This window comes from Eubalaena glacialis, chromosome 16 (genome assembly GCF_028564815.1).
Source record: "Eubalaena glacialis isolate mEubGla1 chromosome 16, mEubGla1.1.hap2.+ XY, whole genome shotgun sequence".
In the NCBI taxonomy this organism is placed as follows: Eukaryota; Metazoa; Chordata; class Mammalia; order Artiodactyla; family Balaenidae; genus Eubalaena; species Eubalaena glacialis.
This window is the reverse complement of record NC_083731.1, coordinates 12441629-12458326: the sequence shown is the minus strand read 5'-3', so window position 1 is coordinate 12458326 and position 16698 is coordinate 12441629. Positions and strand designations below refer to the sequence as shown.

The window sequence follows — 16698 nt, the reverse complement described above, 5'->3', positions numbered from 1 at the left end:
ATACATGAATAATTACTGTGCAAAACTTTTTTTTTTTTTTTTACAGTTTTGTCTTTTATTTTATTTTATTTATTTATTTATTATTTATGGCTGTGTTGGGTCTTCGTTTCTGTGCGAGGGCTTTCTCTAGTTGCGGCAAGTGGGGGCCACTCCTCATCGCGGTGCGCGGGCCTCTCACCATCGCGGTCTCTCTTGCTGCGGAGCACAGGCTCCAGACGCGCAGGCTCAGCAATTGTGGCTCACGGGCCCAGTCGCTCCGCGGCATATGGGATCCTCCCAGACCAGGGCTCGAACCCGTGTCCCCTGCATTGGCAGGCAGACTCCCAACCACTGCGCCACCAGGGAAGCCCTGTGCAAAACTTTTAAAACAGATCCTGTTCCTCTGTTGCACCTCTATATCATCTTGATAAATGGTAACACTGAAAAATTTCCTTTCTTTTAGGCTATTCTTTCTAGAGATACTTTAATTATAAATCAGTGTTTGAAGAAGATCCTACCTCAAAGTTTCTAACTATGTTTTGTACCTTTTTCTCTCTCCCAACCTTATTAGAAGCAAAATCAAGGTTGACTGATAGGTAATCTGTAGAGATCATTTCCTTCAAGCCAGATAATTGATAAATAACAATAGTCATATGACATTTCAAGTAAATCTATAAACCGTAGTATCTTAGTCAGCTCAGGCTGCCATAACAACAGACCACAGACTGGATGACATAAAAAGTAGAAATGTATTTCTCACAGTTCTGGAAGCTGAGAAGTCCGAGATCAAGGTGCTGGCTAATTTGATTCCTGGTAAGTGCCGTCCTCCTGGCTTGCAGCCACCTTCTCACTGTGTCCTTACATGGTCTTCCTTGGTAGGTGTGCATGGGGAGGGGAGATCTCTTCTTCTTCTTCTTATAAGGCCACCAATCCTATTGGATTAGGACCCTGCCTTTTTGGCTTCATTCAACTTTAATTACCTCCTAAAAGCCATATATCCAAATATAGTTACACTGGGGGTTAGGGCTTCAGCATATGAATTTTGGGGAGACACAATTCAGTACATAGCATATGGTTTCTTTTCTATTTTTTTTTTTTTTAAACTAACTGTTACATAGGTATCTTTGACTCCAGAATACCAATTACAAATGCTCTAAATGTGCAAACACTGGCCTCCTACCACTTCCCCTAGACCGGCTCCTGTCTCTGTCACCCATCAGTGCCCCAGCCCTCCCTAAGAGTGGACACATGACACAACCAACCTGGCCAGGACATTTACATATGCCACCATGCACCACTGGAGGCATTATGGGAACCCCAGTCCTGCCCCAGCTGTCGTGGTTCCCTCCGATGCTGCTGCCCTGCTGGGCTCCCCACAATGTCCCAGTTCTTCCTGCTTCCAAGGAAGGGTTCTGCTCCGACCTGCGGAACGCTGACCCCACTGACCCCTGGGAATCTGCCAGTGTTCTCAACATCTAAGACAGTTCTCGGCTGTTCCCCTTATGACTCTGCCCTTAGTGGAGCCATCTCAGGGGTCTCTGAAACAGGTGAAATGAGCAGTGGCCTTGGGCTACCGGATAGACTTTTCAATAGAAATGAAACTATAAATTGTAGTTAGATCTTGTCCTTACTGTTGGTGAACTTCGTTGCGGTGAAATGGGCTTTCCAGGGCTGTTTTGAGAACCTTTCCACCGTGTAACAGTGGAAAATGCTTTTTGGGTTCCAGATATTCATCAGTATGGGAGTAAATATTTGGAATATAACCTGTTCATAATATCTGGACTACCAAGATGAATTTCATCCCAGTTATGAAGGCATTGTAGAATACTCTTCAACTTTATTTTATTTTTAATATTTCTTTTTTCCCCGTCCTACAATATAGCAATAAAACCAACTTATCAGTTAAAGGAGAAAAATGACCACAATCCTGAAACCTCAACGAGTCAGATTCTTTGCATCTGACACCCAGACCCTGTCTATGGCATCCATAATCACTGTGCAGAAGTAATGTTGCCTTCTCTCTTTTTTTAACTTTAACATTATAACAAGTTGATTTTTCTTTGTTGCACAGTTTTCATGTTTATAATTTTTGATTGTACACTATTCCATGCAGCAAATGTACCATAGTTTGGTTAACCATTCTTTGGGTATTTTGAGTTGACATTTATGTAAACAAGGCTACAAAGAACACCTTTGTACTTGTAGCCTCTTCGTTCCTTGGGATGATTTCCCAAAGATAAATTCCCATAAATGTCAAATTATAGGGACTCTGTAGGACTTACGGTATTGATGCATATTGGTTTCTAGAAGTGTCATAGCACAGTTCCAGAAACACCAGCAGTGTAACTTTTGAGTTTTACTTGTTAGTCTACTTTCAAAAAAAAACTCCCCAAATTTTTCTTTTGCCGTTTTAAGAAAAAACATTGTTTATAGGCAGATGTTTTAAACTGACAAGAAAAGTGAGGCAGCCAGAGGATTTTGCCCATGTAAGTAATAAAAAAGGACTCTGTCCCTCCGTGGATCATCAGTGGGTATTTTAATCAAGCAAAGTAGATTTTATGAGATGTGTGTGTTTCTCCAGTCCCTTGGCTAAGCAACAAGTTGTATGTAGATGAATAGATCCACTGATCAATCAATAAGATCAGTTGGGGCTCAGCAGTCTTTCCCAGTAAGATGCCACACTGCTAACCCTGATCTTCTGATAATTACGGTGGCCGAGCCACCAGAAAACCAGGCTCTTCTTACGTTTGTCCATTTCCCTTCATAGAATCTGTGGGCTCTAGTAGAAGCAGTCAGCTGACATCTTTATTCAGAGCAGTCTGGCAGAGTGGTGGTATCATACACTACAAAGAGATGTAATGTGGGGCGTTTAGTACGTTCTTATTAAATTTCCTCCTGGCATTTCTCTTTGTTAGTGCTTTGTCACCCATAAATACGATTTGCATGCCATTAAAACCTTCACTGAAGCAATTAATAAAGGATAGCTGGTAAGTTACAAGGGTGGGGCCTTTTTCTGGGACTCAGTGCCTAGGGAGATGTTCTTTAATTATTTCAGAACTTTCTGGGCATAATGTTCAGTAGCAACTGAACATAACTATAACTTTTTTCTGTCACCCACGTCTTAATCCCATTTATTGCACAATCACGTCATAAACGTTTTTTTGAAATGCCTAGCCAAAATCCAGCTATATTACAGCTCTAACAATTTCTTGATCTCCCAGAGTATAAATCTGTCAAAGACAGAAAGGAGGTGATTGTGGCCTGATTTGTTCTTAATGAAGCCATTTTAGCTTCTAGTGATCATTGCTTCTTTTTCCAGTTCCTCTCAATTTATAATGATCCATTTTGACAATTATCCTTAGCAGTGCATTTCAAATTCTGGAACTACATAAAATGAATATGTCCTTTGCTTTCACTGCCTGCTTATTTTCTAGATGAATTTTCTGTTGCTTTGCCATGCTCTATAAATATGCTGCATGGATTTTTGTATTGAAGAAAAATCTATATATTCATTTAAAGAAAATTGTCCTAGCTACCATATTGGTTCCTTCTAAACACTAACACAGGTTCTCTCTCCATTTACCTATGTCTTTTTTAAACTGCTAATTCACTGCAATTGATTATCAGCATTGATCAAGATAACTATTAATCACAGTTTAAAACTTTAATAGAAGTGAAATAGTTAATGTGGAATGGTAATAATTTTTTTATGAATGGTCATAATAAATACAGAACTATAAGGGCTTTCAACTTTGAAACTGTTCTTTTTTGTAAAGCACAGTCAATGTGCTGCTATCCGGGGCACATGGAAATAAATCCCTGTTGATGAGCAGAATAGAGCTGTACACAGTTGCCCTTTGTACGATGCCCACTCAGAGGCAGCTTGATTACACATGAAATGCGTGATATACATAACATCCATGGCCTTCCCTGTGATTTATTTAGGCAAAGCAGAAATGGGCTTTGGAAGCTGAGAATGTCCCAGAGTCCAGGGTTTGAGAGGAGGGATCATGTGCTCTCTTCTCCTTATTGAAATGCACCGACGCTAAGTTTTAAATGTCTGAATTCCAGATATGGGGCCATTGGAATGATATATATATATATATATATATATATATATATATATATTTAGGCTCACTTTACTGTTTCAAAATAGTGACGACTTACAGACATTAAGTCAGTGTTAGATTCCTTAGCACATGGAGTTGGAGCTTAAATTTATGGTTTCTTTTTACCCAACCATAGGGTCCAGCGTCCATGGCAGCCTCTGCAAATGGGCAGCCGTGCGTCCCTTGACTTGACCCAGGTTCCACCTCCCCCTGAAGGCCCAGCTCTCTCACCTGGTAATGACTGGGGGCGTTTCTAGAACTGTCACCTGCTCTGGAGGATATGATTGGGCAGCTTCTCTGGGTATTCCTCACAGGCATACGTGTCTGCCTTTCCCTGTTGGCCACGAAAGGTTCCCTGCCATTTGTCCTTGAGAGAGCCTGACTCTCCTTTCGGCTTCACATGGGGATCCATTTCACGTTGGCTTTTGGACCTTCTCAAAAGAAGAAAAATAAAAATTATTTCTAATCTCACCTCCCCCCGGAATCTGTTTTGGTATATCTACTACCAGTTGCTATTCAGTGCTTATATAAATTTAAGAGTATTAATAAAAATAAAGTTTCAATTTTCAAGTGCCTTTTTTGATATCTAGTAGTTGCTATGAGTGATACTATTATTTCCGATTATAATGAATTATAATGAATTAAGTGTCTAGTTTTCCATGGGTTATTCCATCTTAGAATTCCCATTTTAAGTACTACTTATTTATAGTAGCTATCCTTTTTTGTGCCTTTCGTTACTTAGACAGGATTTTATTATGAATTTTTGAGTGCAACTTTCTTTTAAAATGTTTTGCTTGGGCTCAAGTAAAATGAGTTTGGGAGTATAACATTTTTTTAAAAGAAAAGATTGTTTATCTGTTGAAAGTTTTGAAAAATTTCCCAGGCTTATTTATTTATGTAGATCTGGGGGAGAGGAAAATTCCATGATTATTTTCTGATTTCTCCTTTTTTTTGGTCTCTTCATGTTTTCTGTAACAGATGATATACTTTATTGTTGTTTAATTTTTACTTATTCTTTGTTTGCTTTTGTAGTCTCTCATCAGCTTCAAAATTCTTTAAAGACTGTTCATTCTTCTTGCTTATATTGGTGTAGGGAATAGTCCATTTTCCTTTCAGTGGGACTTTGGTAGAACATCATTTACTTATATTTTCAATGTTAAAAATATTCTTTGTAACTTAAAATTTTTTTTCTTTCATTCATTGTCTTTCCATAAAACAGTATTTGAGCTTGCAAATAATTGGTTGAGTTTTGCTTTGTTCTAAAGAATTTTATGCTTTATGATCTGAGAATGTATACCATATACATAGAACTTCTGTTATAGGTGGATTTTTTGTGTTCCAGCAAAATGGTTTTTATTTGAAAAACTGGAGTATAATATTTTTAAAAAGTATTTTCTTATTTGCCATTTCTTGCTGTCCAGATATTGTTACTTCTGTCCTTATTTATTGTACTGGGTAGGCTTATATTTCTTTAATTATTGGCTTGTTCGAGTGAGTTATAGAACGTTGATGCCTTCTAGATTTTGGCTGCTACCTAAGTGAGCGTCAGGCACCCCATTTGGGAAACAGAGCTGGTGGCCCCTACTTTTAGGCTATGAGGTGGATGAGGGAGAGCCCAGAAGTGAGGGGTCGGACCGCGGCCTGGCATTCAGCCAAGAGCTCGCTTGACCTCTTGTTTCCCCTTCTCAGTTCTCCAGCTTTTCACAGCTTCTCCCCATAAAACTTGCTTCTGCAGGTACCTGCCCCGTGTAGTAGTCAGTCGTGTAGAATTGTGAGTAGTAAGCAAAGTAATGCAAATAAGTACTTAATGAATGGCATGTGTTATTGGGTGAAAGTGCTTTGTGAGAAGATGAAACAATTTGAATGGAAACTTATGTTTCTCAGCAGTTAACAGAAATAGTGGTAGTGCTGGGCTTTAATGTCTCATTTCACAAAGCGACTTGTCCTTTGAGCCGGAGAGTGATCTGGAGCTCATTCTTCAGCCCCACTTCCCTGTCACTGTGTCCCTTTCGTGGCACGTGGATCAAGTCTGGTTTTGTATCTGTTCCTGTTAAGCAGTGCATTCCATGGGAACGGAGGGTTTGCCTTGGGAGAGGAAGCGTAATCTTAATTTCCCTTTGGGCTTTCTTTGACTTTGCCCAGGAGCATCTGCTGTGTGGATCTCGGTTTCCCGGCAGTTTTCACTTTTAAGGGTGGTGCCTTTGCCTGCCCTTTCCAAGTTTCTTTAGTTCTGAGAACTTAATTAATTCACGGGTGTTCCATAAATGCTCTAATCCATTGCATGAATAGACGCTTGGAAAAATCCTTGCTCATAGAAGTGAGAAATTATTTAAGACAGTTAAAAAATGCATAATTTAGAACCATAAAAAGAGAGTACACCATGGGAAAACTGGGCAGCTACATGTAAAAGAATGAAATTAGAACATTTTCTCACACTGTATACAAAAGTAGACTCAATGGATTAAGGACCTAAATGTAAGACTGGAAACCATAAAAATCCTAGAAGAGAACATAGGCAGAGCACTCTTTGACATAAATCATAACAATATGTTTTGGATCTGTCTCTAAGGCAAAAGAAACAAAAGCAAAAACAAACAAATAGGACCTAATTAAAAGCTTTTGCATAGCAAAGAAAACCATTGACAAAATGAAAAGACAACCTACTAAATGGGAGAAAATATTTGCAAATTATATGACTGATAAGGGGCTAATATTCCAAACATACAGACAGCTCATACAATTTAATATCAAAAAACCCAAACGACCCTGTTAAAAAATGGGCAGAAGACCTGAATAGAAATTTTTCCAAGGAAGACATACAGATAACCAACGGGCACATGATAAGATGCTCATATATCATTAATCATTAGAGAAATGCAAATCAAAACCACAATGAGATATCACCCCACACCTGTCAGAATGGCTGTCATCAAGACCACAAATAATAAATGTTGGTGAGGATGTGGAGAAAAGGGAACCCTCCTACACTGTTGGTGGGAATGAAAATTGGTGCAGCCACTGTGGAAAATAGTATGGAAGTTCCTCAAAAAACTAAAAATGGAACTACCATATGACCCAGCAATTCCGCTCCTGAGTACATATTCAAAGAAAATGAGAACACTAATTGAGAAAGATACATGCACTCCAATGTTCATAGCAGCATTATTTATAATAACCAAGATATGGAAGCAGCCTAAGTGCCCATCAACAGATGAATGGATAAAGAAGATATATATATATACACGTGTGCACACACACACACACACACACAATGGCATACTACTCAGCCATAAAAAAGAATGAAAATTTGCCATTTGAAACAATATGGATGGTCCTGGAGGATATGATGCGTAGTGAAATAAGTCAGAGAAAGACAAATACTGAATGTTATCACTTATATGTGGAATCTAAAATACACAACAAACTGCTGAATATAACAAAACAGAAAAAGGCTCACTGATATAGAGGACAAACTAGTGGTTACCAGTGGGGAGAGGGAAGAGGGGAGGGGCAAGATAGGGGTATGGGATTATGAGGTACAAACTACTATGCATAAAATAAATAAGGTACAAGGATATATTGTACAGCACAGGGAATTATTGGCATTATTTTGTAATAACTTTGAAGGGAGTATAATCTGTAAAAATACTGAATCACTATGCTGTATACCTGAAACTAATATAATATTATAAATCAATTATACTTCAATTTAAAAAAAGATAGAAAAAAAGTACACTATACTCTTTATAGGTCTAGTAGTAATTCAGTAAGCATCAGTAGTAAGCATTTTGATTATTTGATGGATTTTCTGCTTTGGCGTCCTTAGCAGCTTACATGGGTGATTAGCCTAGTAGCTTGATTGGCACCTCTGTGCTGGAAAAGGTGAGAAGCTTGGGGGAGACTGTGATTGCATCCAAAATGACTAAGTTGTAAGGTCACTGAATATTGGAGAGGGTGACAATTTAGAGATTATCTTGTCCAGGAGGGCCCATGGTGAGCGGTGAAGACCAGCCTGTCTGCAGTCTGGTCCCATGTCTGCCACTTTACTAGCTGGGTGACCATGGGAAAATTGACTTAATCTCTTTGCCTTGGTTTCCTCATCTCTAAAAGGGGTCAATAATAGTATCTACCTAATGGTGGTTGTGAGGATTAAATAAATTAGTATTTGCACAGCTCATAGAACAGTGCCCACTCTCCTCTAGAAAGGGCTACATAAGCGTTGGTTAAATTAAAATAATAACATATTTTTCCATATTCTGTGAATGAGAAGCTTAAAATCCAGGAAAGTTAATTTTACTGTATACTCAGACATTTCAAAAATTAGGATTAGAACCTGATGGACAATCTGATGGATGGTGTCTAAATCTTTTCCTTCCAGCAGCCCATGGCAAAATGTGCTATTCATCATCATTAATTTTATTAATGGACAACATTGTTTAATTAAATACCTTATTTTTTAACCAGGCTGACATTTAAATTCTTCTTTTTTCACAAGGGGTTTCACTCTTTTATTATGTTCTTTTTTTTTCCTTGACATTTCATTATTTTAATTAATAATTAATTCTAGGGGAAGTGTTCCAGAAGGCGATACCCTTTATACCTCTGTTGTATTTTATTGTATCCTTTGGCCTGTAATAATATTGCCTAGTGTATTTCTCGAATAATATTCAAACGGTGAGAGAATTTCACAGTCTGTTCTTTAATGGTTTAATAGAAATTGCTTTCCTTTTCCCACCCTGAAGGGAAGCCCTGTCATTTATGATTCATTGGTTTTGGGAAGCTTTAGGAAATGCTTTTTTTTTTTTTCTTCTAAACGTTGTATGAAATAATATCGTTACTCACTCCAGAATAGATGTCAGTAGAATGTTACACAGGATGTAGGACACATTTCAATGTTGCCATTTATTTTTAAAATTATTTATTTATTTATTTGGCCACGTTGGGTCTCAGTTGCGGGGCGCGGGCTCAGTTGTTGCGGCGCTTGGGCTCTAGAGCACATGAGCTTAGTTGCCCCACGGCACGTGGGATGTTCGTTCCCGGACCAGGGATTGAACCCGGGACCTTGGCAGTGAAAGCGCCGAGTCCTAACCGCTGGACCACCAGGAAATTCCCTGCCAAATTTTTTCTTTTTTTAAAAAAAACTTTGTTCTCATAGAATTTTTTTTTTAAATTAATTAATTAATTAATTTTTGCCTGTGTTGGGTCTTCGTTTCTGTGCGAGGGCTTTCTCCAGTTGCGGCGAGCGGGGGCCACTCTTCATCGCGGTGCGCGGGCCTCTCCCTGTCGCGGCCTCTCCCGTTGCGGAGCACGGGCTCCAGGCGCGCAGGCTCAGTAGCTGTGGCTCACGGGCTCAGTTGCTCCGCGGCACGTGGGATCCTCCCAGACCAGGGCTCGAACCCGTGTCCCCCGCATTGGCAGGCCGACTCCCAACCACTGCGCCACCAGGGAGGTCCCCAAATTTTTTCTTAAAGCTGCATCGTTTCACCTTGTCTTAGAAACCACAGTGGCTCATCCTGGTCCATCAGATGCCCCTCCTATGGCTTGGCCCTATTATTTCAGGCCGACTGAAACCTGCATCTCACCCACCTTTCTCCTTTTCACTCTTTTCTCACCTCTGTTGGTCTGTATGCACCATGTGCACAGCTCCTGGCACGGGGTGGACGCTTCCTTACCGAATGCAGAGGGAACTCCTGCAAGCATGTGCGTATTCTCCATACGTTTCCTTTCCATCTGCCCTCAGGGCTACTTAGAACTGTTAGCCTTTTCCCAAGGGCCAGGCGACGTCCCGGCATTCTCTGTAGCTTTTAAAATTCACATACTACCTATTGTCAGAAATAAACACGTTGCCGTCAACAGTTATCCCTGAGTACCTGCTCTCTACTGCTGGAGAGATGATACGTCCCATAAAGACGAACCGTATGGTGCCATGTTCCTGCTTTGTGTGCCACGTGGTGCTAAGTGTAGTCGCTGAATTATAACGGGTCCTTAAAAATGCTTGTGAATGGCGATGATCCCAATTACTGTGACATTTCAATGATAGTATACTTTAAACAGTCTGCTATTTTCAAGGATGTTGAGTAAGCAGATCCAGTAATAGACTGCACCCTCCTTATGGGTGAGGTAGGGGCTAGGTGCTTTCCACAGGTATTTGGAAAGGCTGACCAGTGTCAATTGGTGACAAAGAGAGAGGACTTTACTTCGTGAGTGAATGAGAGTGTTGCGTGTTAAGTAGAGCGAGCTTGACCACAGCCTAAGAAATGCAGCCTCTGGTTCCACTGCAGCGCTGTTGTTATGTGGAAACGAGGGACGTTGCCAGCTGGTTTCTTATCTTCCAAAAGACCACCTTTCTCCTTCCATTTTATTTACCCAGGCCATTTAATTAGAGGAAAGAATGGAGGGGGAGTTAAAATTTAATTTTGTACTCTCAGAATCACCGAGAAATGGACATGATGAAAATGTGAATCATTGGAGATTTTTTTTTCTGGTTTCCTGTTTTTATTTCTATTGGCGTAAAAGAGTCTTCTCTTCCCAATACCTTTTACTCCTGACTCCATCCTACATGTTTTTGTCCTTGCCTGCCTATTTCATGGAGGAAGTAGGTTCTACCAAATCAGCGAAAAGGCAAACAAAAGCGTTTGTCTTAAGTCGTTTTTAGAACAAGGTTGGAATACAAATGAAAATGTCATGGGAAAAGGAATGCCACTTTTTCTTGCCAAGAGCTATTGAAAGAATCAGTCTGGTGAGTGTGTGAAACGTGGTTTTTTTCTCGGTGAAGGTATCAAGTAAGTGCTTGATTTGTGTCAGGTGGATTTACTTACCTCAGCTGATCCTCATGGGGACCCTTGGACGTTAAGTGGCAGCGGTCTCGGACTGGAGCTTGAGCTAGGAGCTCCTGGGAGGCTTGTTAAAACCCAGATTCGGGCCCACCCTCCCTGTGCCTTTCTGATTCTGCGGGCCTGCGCGGAGGCGGAGAATTTGCATTTCTAATGAGCTCCCAGGTGGTACTGATGCGGCTGGTTTGCAGCCACATTTTAAGAAGCCCTGCAGGCGGTGGTCAGCTTTCTCTGCGTCTTCTGGGAGAATGAGTCTGTAGTGGAGACGTGACTGCCTGAAGTTCTCATAGCCCCCGAGTCGGGAGGGTCCTCGCACTATGACAGGAGGAACATGTCATGCTCCCAGGTAATGCAGCCAGGCCCCCCCTGCCCCTCTGGCCTTGGAATTGAGTTCGCAGTGCAGGAAAAGAGGAGAAAGACCTGGAAAGCAAGTGGAATATAAGCCCAATACGAGCAAAATGCCAGGGAGAAGAAAGTAAGGCTTCCCTCCCCCACCCCCAAAGAGTAGATCAGGGAAGGCTTTCTAGAGTCGGTGACATTAGAGCCGATAAAGAGGAATATTTTAGGAGGAAGAAGCAACAGCAGCAGCCACAACACTAGGAAAATGCAGCCACGCTGAACAGTTTGTTTACAGGGAGAGAAATCGGGGCAGGTCATTGAAATGCCCGGCTGGGAATTTTCACGTTTATGTTGTTATTGATTAGCCTCAGGTTTTTGAGTAGAAAAGGGGTGTGGTTAAAACTAGACTTTGGACATAACCTCTGCGACGTGAGAGACTTGCTCTTCTGCTCTGAGTTTTCCTTGAGGTACTTCGCAGAGATTTGTTAGGGGGATTTAAGATAGCCTAGTTAATTTTTTTCCCACTAGGCTTGGAGAGGAAAGACAGTGAAGAAATATTCTTTATCAGGTTTCCACAGATCAGTTCTCTTTTCCGTGGCGGGTGAAATGGGGCACCCAGCTTCCCAAGAGTTGATAGCCTGGTCCCCCATCTCCCAAATGATCTGGCGGGCCTGACAGTCCCTCGCCTGTTTGAAGTGTCTGGTTGATGGAAAACAGCTGATCTGCAGTCGCTACTTCTGCTCACAGACTTGTTTGAAAGAAGTAAATCTATCCGCCCAGATAGCTGTTTTTGAACTTTCTCAAAACCCCTTATCTAAGTCCTGTGAAAGGCCAGCCGTGGCCGCCTGTGTCCTGGAGCAGCTGCTGGGCCGCGCGCCTTTCTGGGGCGTCTCCCCCTCCCCGGCCTGTGGCTCCCCGGGGACAGCAGCACAAGGTGGCTTTGTCACCTGGCAGCTAAGCTGGAGTGAACAGGCCCTGGTGGGAGGGGGGGTTACACATGCTTTGCCCTTTGCCCTCCTGGGAGTCTCACGTGGTCGATCATTGTTACCCCCCACCCCCCCAACTGGCAAACGCCAGCCCCTCCACCGTCCGCGGGAGGCCCTGGGCGCTCCGGCGGCTCTAGGACCCAGCCCTGTAGCTTCCTACAGATCTACCTCTTGGGCTGCTGCTTCTGTAAATTATTCACGTCCTATGAATTTTTCTTAACCTGGAATTTTTCGGTGGCTTACATTTAAAACTGGAAGGAAGACCTCTTGCCAACCTTCGGCTCATCAGCCTGTTTTGAATGATAATTGTCACCCTTGTTTACTGTGATTTCATCTTTGTGGATTTCAGGCTTTAAAGGGGACCGGGGTGGACAGCAGGAATCTATCCTTTTAGAAAATGAAAATTTTAAAATTGTCTTAATTTTTTTCTGAATGGTACAGAATTTTAAAGGTCCCCAAAAGTGTGCAGTGACAAGCACATCTCAGAGCCTTCTCACTCCTGTCTGTAACCATATCTCAGTGGAGCCAGCTCTCCTCCCTCTGCCCTTCCAAGAATATTCATGTGTGTGTCCACTTACATATCATATATTTAAGGTATAATTTACATATCATACCTTTGGCCTGTTTTCAGTTCAAAGGATTTTAGTAAATTTACAGACTTGTGTGACCGTCACCACAATCTAGTTTTGGAACGTTACCATCACCTCCAAAAAGATCTCTATCCCTCAGGCCCTTTGCTGTCAGTCCCAGCTGCTACCCTGACCCAAAGCAACAACTTTCTGTCTCTCTAGATTTGCCTTGTCTGGATATTTTCATATAAATGGGATCATATGCCATGGAGTCTTTTGCATCTGGCTTCTTTCACTTCGCAAAATGTTTTGGGGGCTCATCCACGTTGTAACGTGTATCTGCATTTCATTTCCTTTTAATGATGAATGATAATAGTCCCTTGTATGGATATACCACATTTTGTTTATCCATTCACTGGGTGATGAACATTCAGATTATTTCCACTTGTTGACTATTTTTAGCTCTAAACATTTCCATACACACAGTCTTTGTGAAGACATACATTCTCATCTGTCTTGGGGAGATACCTAGGAGTGTAATAACTCAGTCACCAGGGGACCCCAATTGCTGGGTTGTATGCTAAATGTATGATTAAATTTTAAGAAACTTCCCCAATATTATCCAAAGTCTGCACCTTTTTGTATTCCCACCAGCCATCAGCAGTGTATGAGAAATTCCATTTTTTTCCCATTCTCGATAACACTTGTTACTGCCCATTATAGTGGGTGTGGAATATTATCTCATTGTGGATGTAATTTGCATTTCCTAGTGAGGGACAGTGGTGAACATATTTTCATGTGCTTATTAACCACTTGTATATCTCTGGAGATTTAAATTCTCTTTATTATCAGTTTTAAAACATATGGTAACAGTTAACTTAAGGCCTCTCACCATCTCAACTCCTTCCCCTGCCAATTTTTAAATTATTTCTACATTGTCAGGAATTATAATATTCTGCAGCTATTGCAGTGATTTTAGCCTTCCTCTTACAGTATAAATGGATTTAAAGTTTACCAATAATTGTTTTTCCTTGTTTCACCACTTTGCCTCTTGTTTTGCTGTTTATCCTTTAGTAGCTTCTCCCAGAAGGGCTTGAGTTCTTGACTATTTTAAATGTTTCAATGAAAATTCAGCTAGATTCCATGTTCTGATTCATCTTTTATTTCTTGGAGGATAGTTTGGTCAGTTAAACATTGAATGTGTGTTATCGAATGCAAGTTTGTGTGCCCAACGCACAGTAAGGCCAAATAAACTGAAACGTCGGAGTTTGTAGCAGAGAAAGGTTTATTGCAGGGCCGAGCAAGGAGAATGGGTGGCTCATGCCCCCAAACCCCCAAACTTCCCGAAGGGTTTCAGCAAAGCATTTTTAAAGGCCAGATGAGGGAGGGGGGTAGCAGGGTATGTGATCATCTTGTGCACAATTCTCTGATTGGTTAATGGTGAGGTAACAGGGTGATTAACTTTATCAATCCTTAGGCACCAGTAGGTCTAGGGGCCACTCACCAAGTAGTTAATTCCTTCCATTTGTTGGTGGTTTTCAGCAACTGAAAAACTCAGCAAAGATGCATGAGATACTATTATCTGGGTACTTCACAGAAGAGCTACAGCAGAGGATATGGGGGAGTGGTCTGTCCCAGGCAGGCCCCATAGGGTCCTGCTCGGTTACAAATGTTGCTGTGGAGTCTGAACTTTTGTCCCCTCATTTTTTTTTTTTGTTTTTGAACTATTTGCCTAGATGCCCAAATAATTCCGTCTTAATTTTTGAAGATGAGTGATGATGACACAGGAAACTTCCAGGTGTTCATCATTTTAGTTATTTCTGGGATATGATATGTTCATTTATTATGGAGAATCTTTTATTTCTGAAATGTCTTCCTGAATTATACCTTAAAATTTTTTTCTTGTTCCATTGAGGTTTTTTTGTTTTGTTTTGTTTAGGGACATCTATTATGGGTGTGTTGGATTTCTTTTCTTTGTTTTCCATATTTATCATTTTTCTGTTCTAAATCTTTTGCTTGCTTTTCTTCATCTTTCCCCTCCAGACTCTCATATTTTCACCAGTGTGTATTTCCTTTTAGCTACTTCCATTTGGTGATTGTTAAAGCAGCCCAGACGGACTAAGACAAAGTACCATAAACAGGAACACAACAAATTTATTTCTCACAGTCCTGGAGGCTGGAGAATCCAAGATCAAGCAAGGGCCAGTGGATTCGGTGTCTAGACCCACTTCCTGGTTCATAGATGGCAGTCTTGTGTGTTACTTTTCCTCCCATGGTGGAAGGGACAAGAGAGTTATCTGGATGCTTTTCATAAGGACACTAATCCCATTCAGGAGGGCTCCACCCTCACCATCCAATCACCTCCTGAAGGCCCTGCCTCCAAATTACCATCACATTGGGGATTAAGTTTCAGTGTATGAATTTGGGGGTGACACAAACATTCATTCTATAGTAGTGACTTTTTTTTCGGCTGTGCCACATGACATGTGGGATCTTAGTTCCCCAACCAGAGATTGAACCCATGCCCCCTGCAGTGGAAGTGTGGAGTCTTAACCACTGGACCTCCAGGGAAGTCCCAGTAGTGACGTTTTTATTCATTCTTTTTTTTCACCCTGAGGTCTGCCCTCATGCTTTATTTCCTTCTCATGCTTCCCTGAATTCTTGTAAATCCTCTTCTGTTTTTGTAGATAGAATCAGTTATTTCTTTGTTTTGTTAATTTATGACTGTGTTTGGGCAAAATTTTCATCTGTTGCATATAACATTGCTTTGGTGGGTGTTTTTCATCTGTCATTCATTTTCATTTTCCTCTTTTTGTAGCATCTTTGTAAAGCTCCTTTTTTGTTATTAGATGAATTCTTTATGAACTAGCTACTTACAGGAGCTTCACGTGAGCAGGAGACAGGGCCATGTCCCATGACAGTGGGGATTCTTGTGACCTGAGGTTGGGTGTGTGGGTGTGTGTGTGTGCGTGTAATCCTTTCAACCCTTATTTTTCTCCAGCTTGCTGAGCCTGGTTGTGTTCCTAGTGGGGTCTCTCTTTTTCACCTTGCCTTGGCAACAGACTGCTTCCTGCTAATATGGCTTAGCTGTGTGGTTTCTCATTCAGTTCGACCTTTCCTGCTTCCTGAAATCTCCCACCACACTGCGTCCAGGGAAGCTCTTAGTGCTACCTGCGTGTCTGTTGCCCTTCTTCTCAGAAAGTTATTGCTGGATATCCTACTTATTTGGGGAGCATGGCTCTGGCAGGCATGGGCTCTCCAAGAATTTTCCTTCTCTGTCTGACCTTCACTGCAGTTTGGCAACTCTTTCTCACGTTTCGTGGTTCAAAGCTACAGATGTCTTCCAGGTTCCTCTGGGATGGAGTCAGCATTTTTGTGTGTGTTTTCCTTATTGCTTTTGGGTGAATTCCAAGAGGAAGTCTTTAAGCCAAGAGACTATAACAAGACAATTCTAGTTTTTTATCTTTTCTTTGCCAGTTAAATTTTTTACTGCTTTTTTGTTGTTGTCATTATTTCCTTTTTAACTAACTTTTCAAATAGATCTAAAGAAGAACGTAGTTTCACAAACAGCTCTTTACTTTTAGGTCTGGAATGATCACGTTAGTAATAACGTGCTACAAGGAAAGAAATATTAATCTTTTTTACCTTGACTCTTTCTTAAGGAATTCAGAAGTTGGAGGAAGTTATGGAGGTAAAGTTGGAATAGAGCATGGATTGCTATTTATAAAAAGGAGGCTTTTAGGTTTGTTAGATATGTGATGTAGAAGGCTGTGTTTTATTACTGGATTCACCAATTTTGCTATCCAGCATCAGTTATGGTCACCCATTCATGACTTGACAGCGTTCCTCAGATATTCCCTTGACATTCTTAGGCTGCTCCGCT

General features: G+C 41.1%; 1 protein-coding gene across 6 annotated transcripts in view; it reads left to right on the top strand.

Moving 5' to 3' along the window:
• FARP1 (FERM, ARH/RhoGEF and pleckstrin domain protein 1) overlaps positions 1-16698 on the top strand; it is a 291156-nt gene that overhangs the window by 36832 nt on the left and 237626 nt on the right. Inside the window, exon 1 of one of the 6 annotated variants that reach the window (XM_061171144.1) lies at positions 11246-11267. The exons of the other annotated variants lie outside the window; for them this stretch is intronic. The gene's annotated coding sequence lies outside the window, so the exon portion shown is untranslated. Of the gene's footprint in view, positions 1-11245; positions 11268-16698 lie in introns of those variants that run through there. 6 annotated transcript variants of the gene reach the window in all.